Source organism: Gekko japonicus, unplaced genomic scaffold (assembly GCF_001447785.1).
Source record: "Gekko japonicus isolate JY-2015 unplaced genomic scaffold, Gekko_japonicus_V1.1 scaffold1079, whole genome shotgun sequence".
Taxonomy (NCBI): domain Eukaryota; kingdom Metazoa; phylum Chordata; class Lepidosauria; order Squamata; family Gekkonidae; genus Gekko; species Gekko japonicus.
Window position 1 is genome coordinate 602,039 of NW_015173705.1, and position 6,469 is coordinate 608,507.

A 6,469-nucleotide genomic window follows, 5' to 3' on the forward strand; every position below is an offset into this window, starting at 1 on the left:
CCCCCCGCCCAATGCTGCCCTCTACAGAATCCACCCCCCAAATCTCCAGGAGGTACTTTACCTCCTTCCAGCCTATGCATTCGTTACAAATCACATCTTTCTAGATCTCGTTGTATTGCTTTCACAACAAGCTTTACTGCTAGTTTCTTATATATGCCATAAATCTATAATAGATGCTTATTATAGCTCAAAAAGCCTGCTGCACATTCAAATGCATTTGCTCAGAAGCACTTTAGCCTTAAACCCCCTTTCTTTCACCCTTTTCGAGAATTATTTTGCACAGGAGAAACGGTGCTGGGCACATTGTTCAGAGCCATTCAGCCTAAGGTACAAGAACATTCTTTGGTTTTTTTAAGTCAATAACCTTTTATTAGGTACCAACTTTCTGAGCATAGCCATGCAGTGATGGCAAATGCTATGTGTTTTTTTCCCCCCTACATGTTGGCAAATGTTAATGACACCAGAGTCCTGAAAGGGGAATTCTGGCACTCCTACCAATCACTGTCCAGCCAGAACACCAGAACTGTTTATATACTTAGGCACAAGAACACCGATGGTGTAACATGGCTTCTAGACAGTGACCCTAGTAGTCGCTTTGACTAATGTGGGAGTCTAATAGGAATAATCCACATTAAATTAGTAATTGCCCTGAGGGCTGTACAGACCGTACAAGGCACCTTTTTGTGTGTGGGGGTGTGTGACTGGTAAAATCCCTAGTGGTGAAATTGTGAGGTTGATCCATGGTGATTTAGAGCTTCTGCCATCAATTGGGTTTTTATCCAGCTCCTCTGCCAAGGAGCTCAGGGTTGCATACACAGCCCTTTCTCCCCTTTTTGTCCTCATAAAACCTTTCAAGATGTGAGAGCTAAAGACTAACTTGAGATCACCCAGTGAGCTTTTTAGTAGAGGTGGTATCTGAAACTCTTGTATCCTTTTCTGACATTTATTACTATACCATGGTGGAGGTGTAGTGATCAGCGTAATAAATGTCCCAGTTATATGTTAGCTATTTTGCACTCTCCACATGCAGTTTCAACTATTTGGATACATTACAGGGGCAGAGAAGAAAGCTGAACTTGTGTCTAAACCTGTCTGTCTCCCCCCTTAGAAAAGCAGCTGTGCATTGACGCTCACAAGCAGGACGCCCCAAATCCTCATCCACGGATGAGCTACAAAGAAAGAACAATGCTTGAATATCTCGTCTGTATTGATTTAACATGCAATCTTAACATGCCAGTCTTAGCTGGCTAGCATATTAATTCTGTGTAGCATATTGGACCAGTGCCAAGAATTGGAGTTCAGCTATTATTTCTAACAGAGATTGCCATGAAGGATAAGCAAATGTTTTTACTGGCAATGTTTGACAGATGAGAATTAAATGCAAACCCTTGGAAAAACAAACTCTGGCCCCAGTCACACGGGAGGTTTTGGGCTGGAAGAGGGATGGATCGGGGGCGCAGCAAACGGGCGCAATCTCACCGCAACTTCTGGGAATCGGCGCGCACCCGTCCCCGATCCGTCCCTACGTCCCAGTGCTGTGGAGCAAAAAAAACCCAAGTAAAGAGAAGGACTTACCTGAAACGCCGCAGCAAGCGTGGCCGTGGGATCGGCGGTGAGTCTGTCGTCAGGAGCATTCGAGGCTCCTGGCCAAACTGTGCATGCGCATGCATAGCCGCCTTGGTCTCCCGTCGGTGGCTTCCTCCCCGGGAGCAACTGCGCGGCGGCTCAGGGGATCTGTGTGATCCCGCCGCCGCGTGTCTCTTTTGGTGCAGCTCTAAAAGGCCACACTTTGGCCGTGTTTTTTCCTGCCGTGTGGCAGGGGCCTCTAAAAAGCAACTCTGACATCCATAGAAAAATTGTTTAGTGAAGCATATCAAACACTTCAGGGAAGCCTTACTAAAATCCAAGGCACTATTATCTAATATTTTCATTAATTTGAACTTCTGTTAATTGCTTCTGGGTTTTTCTTGCATAAGTGTTTTGAACTGATGTGGGCCTTTGATTGTTGGTTTATGGATGGAATTAAAAATTACACTGCACTAATCTATTTACAAATGTAGCTGTCATCAATACATAAATAGTGAAGATTGTCCCATTCTTATCTTGTTTCTTGTTTTTAATCAGTTATCCATATAGAAGATAGATTCAGGTGGGGTAGCCGTGTTGGTCTGAAGCAGCAGAACAAAGTTCGAGTCCCGTGGCACCTTTAAGACCAACAAAGATTTATTCAAGTTACAAGCTTTTGTGTGCATGCATACTTCTTTAGATACATTGAAACGGAAGTTGCCAGCCCATACATATAAACAGAGGGTGAGCAGCAAATTAGCCTACAGCATAATAAAGTTGTTTGACAGATGCAGGGACCAAGCTGGAATAGCAAGCATAGTTTATATGGTCACCGTTTGTTTGGGTTTAATTCCAGGGGAAAACATAGCAAATGAAATAAATATATCAAAATCAGAGATGTAACCTTCTTAACTGGAATGCTGAGAGTAATTATTTAATTATAAAAATTTAAAAATAATTAACTGAGCCATGCTATTAGGTGCCATCTGTCTCCTCTGAAGCATGGAGGCAACCTTACAGCATCTTCTTCTTTGTGTTGAGGCAATTGGCTGTGTAGTGTGTCTCCTCTGCCCCCAGACCAGAGAACTACATTCCAACCTACCATTCCAAATTGCATTACATTACATTCTACTATTCATTACATTACAATCTATCATTCTAATATACTATTCCAAATAAGAAATAAAGAGGATATATAGCCCTTCTGGGGGATTGGTAGGAATATTCACAATTAAGGATACATCTGCCCATCAGTCTCTGATTTTGATGCATTTATTTCCTTCACTATGTTTTCTCCTGGAATTAAACCCAAACAAATGGTGACCATATAAACTAAGCTTGCTATTCCAGTTTGGTCCTTGCATCTGTCAAACAGCTTTATTATACTGTATGCTAATTTGCTGCTCACCCTCTACCTATATGTATGGGCTGGCAACTTCCATTTCAATATATCAGAAGAAGTGTGCATGCACACAAAAGCTCATATCTTGAATAAATCTTTGTTGGTCTTAAAGGTGCCACTGGACTCAATCTGGAAGAGTAACCTTTCTAAAGAATGCTGTTAATCCTTTGCTGTCTATGCCAACATGAGAAAGGGTCTTGTTAGAGCAGTCATTTTTCGTCATAATGTTTGTCTCCCTGGTCTCCAAATCTTGTCAACTCTCGCCAAATTAAGATAGCCCAGTAAACAATATATTTTAAGAAACCTATTGTTGTGGGGGACCAATGCATTTAAATATTTCTGTATAGTAAACATAGAAAATTTTTGAAGAGGCTAACAGACCCTTCACAGAAGACAGGACCTTCTGAGACACTTAAAATTAATGTTGAAATACAGCCAGTTTAATTAACAAATCTGATGTTAGAAGATCATTAGAACTGGTATGTGAATGCTTAATTCACACAATAAATATTACATCTAGTCAGGTTTGTAATTTAATCAAGTGTTGCTTAACTTTCAGGGCTCTGATGTATCACATATGGCTAAGAGCCAGTTTGGTGTAGTGGTTAAGAGCGGCGCACTCTAACCTGGAGAACCGGGTTTGTTTCCTCACTCCTCCACATGAAGCCAGCTGGGTGACCTTGGGTCAGTCACAGCTCTCTCAGAGCTCTCTCAGCCCCACTTACCTCACAGAGTGTCTGTTGTGGGAGAGGAAGGTGATTGTAAGCCGCTCTGAGGCTCCTTAGGGTAGTGAAGGGCGAGGTATAAAACCTCCTCCTCCTCCTTTTATATAGGTTTGGAGGCAGGCTAATAAATGTGTGCATATTAATAATGTGTGCTTATTTGCACAGCTCAGTTAGAAGGCTTTTTCGTAATTCTTCTGCATTGGGAGGTTTTGGCTACAGGTGCCATGAAAACAAAAACATACTGCAGTTACCAATAAAAAATTTAATCTCTCTATAGAAACAGTGCACTGTCTTACAAATGTATTCATTTGGTTTCCAGTATTACTACTGATGTAAGTACAGCAAATGTTATAAAGAGCAGAGCCCCTCCCCCATCCCAAGACCTTTTGTTCAGGCTTAAAACAGAAACACAAAAGGCACCAAGCAAGAACGCATCCAAACAGAACTTCAATATGACAAGACAGAGGTTGGAAATGGTTACAGTGTTGAACAACGTCTTAATGTTCCCAATTACATACTAAAAATAGTCCTGTTTTTTTCCAAAAGCAAAATTTGGTTATTGACTTGATTTAGTTACAAATCTGTTCAATTGGAAAGCAGGAAAACTTCACATCATAGTAATTTACAATATTTTGGGGGGGTGAAAACCCCCAAATTCAGCTTCTTTATACACAGGGTTTGTATACAATTTATTATATATTTTTTAAAAAAGTATCAAAACTGTCGAGCCTTCAAACCTATTTACAGATTGAGGTTAGTTACAGGGGGTATTACATACAAAGATTTGTTCTCCTTTTTTCTACACACACACAGTGCATGACCTTGTAGTAACGAGCTGAGCCACTTAAAAAATTGTGATTGCAACTGCATGTCTTTCTTTCTTCCTCCAGCAAAAGTATTTATTCACTCATAGGCCAATGTTCTCAAAATCTGAATGAAATAGGAAATCTTTATTTTTCAGTGCCTATTATAAGAAACAGGTGGGGGCAGAATCCTTTCCAATTACAGTACATACTTTTAATATGTTCAGTAGGAGATACAGAGCCAATTCAAATATACAAATATGCCACTGGCTGGTAGCATCAAGTGATAAACTGTGTGAATGAACCACCAGAGATTAATGACCCCAAACAGAACTTTCATCTCAAATAGAGTACTTTTCAATGGAGGCAGTTCACATACACATTTGGATGAGAGCTGGGCTATTTTTGGGCAGGAACGCACAGGAACGGAGTTCCGGCTGGCTCCTGAGTTGGCCATGCCCAGCAGGAACTCATTAGCAAAATAGGCCACACCCAACAGCAGAAACTCATTAGGATTGGCTACATTATGGGGTGTGTGGCCTAACATGCAAAGGAGTTCCTGTTACAAAAAAAGCCCTGGGTTTTGACAACAAAGAAGGTAAAAAGAATAAGTAGCAAAAGGTGGGTGTGGCTGGATGACCACACTTCTGGTAACACAGGAGTGTGGCCTCATATGCTAATGACCTGTGCTGTCAGGGGTGTGGCCTAATATGCTAATGAGTTTCTGCTGTTGGGTGTGGCCAATTATGCTAATGAGTTCCTGCTAGGCTTTTTCTACAAAAAAAGCCCTGGATGAGAGCAAGTGCTGGAAACCAAGTGATATATATGCATGACTGCTTGGCTGTTATAAGGCACCATTGCAGGGACTTGGGCATTTTCATTTACAAGCAACAGCAGGCTTTCCCAATTTTCCTAGCGCCCTTCCCTCTATTGCTTGACAAGTCAATTTTTGAAATCTGGGAGAGGGGAGGAAAGAGGGTTGCGACATAAAATGAGGACTATTGTTACTAAAAACCAAGAAGATATTCTGCTGTCTATGTAAGCTCTTATGTATGCCTAAAACAGCTCTTGGGTCCTTATCCCAAACTAGGAAATAGCCACCTTTGATTTTTTATTTATTTAGAACTTTTATATGCCACCTTAACATAATCCATTGAAAACACTTGACCAAATTAAAACTGACTCAACCAGCAATAAAAAACCATCTCAGTTGAGCAGCTATAAAGCCAACAGCACATCAGCAGAGAACAATATAAAAGCAGGCCAAGACTATCATGAAAACAAGATAGAATGCCTTAAGCCCATACAAATAAATTAAAATAACCACTTAAAAGGTGATTAATTTAGAGTAGAATGCAAGAAAGAATGCAAACCTTCAAGCATTTCAGTTTTTTTCTTGATGTTTTCTCCCACAGAGGCTGGGAAATAAAAATCACTATAGTCCTAGGGATCACTTGATGCCTTGAACTGCTTCCAGTGTAAGGTGCTTTATTTGTGATGGCACGGAATAATACCAAAGCCGCTTCTATTGGGCTTGATCTGTAATGACGGATTCACACATGCACATCAACCCACTTTTATCACTTGATGTTTGCTGAATTGCTTATTCCCTAGAGCAATGACGACAAGACCTCTTCCTCTAGTTCACACATTAAACTGTGTGTAAATTTTTCAAAAACCAGTTCTATACAGAATGCTGCTTTCTAATTTGTCAACAGAAACTTTGACTCCAGTGTAAAAGCAGTTTTTATTTACAACCACTGATAGCCTTAAAGTCCATGATCTAGCTTGAAAAGATTTATTGAATACAAATAAACCAAGGTTCAGCTGCAGATTTATTTTGATTCTTGTGCTCATGGATTCATTGTACAAAATAACTGGAAACTCAGTGGATGCCAGAACTGCATCGTTCCAAAGTTTTCTTGTACTGAAATGCAGTGAGCATTTGCAGTTTGTTTGAACCATGAACCATG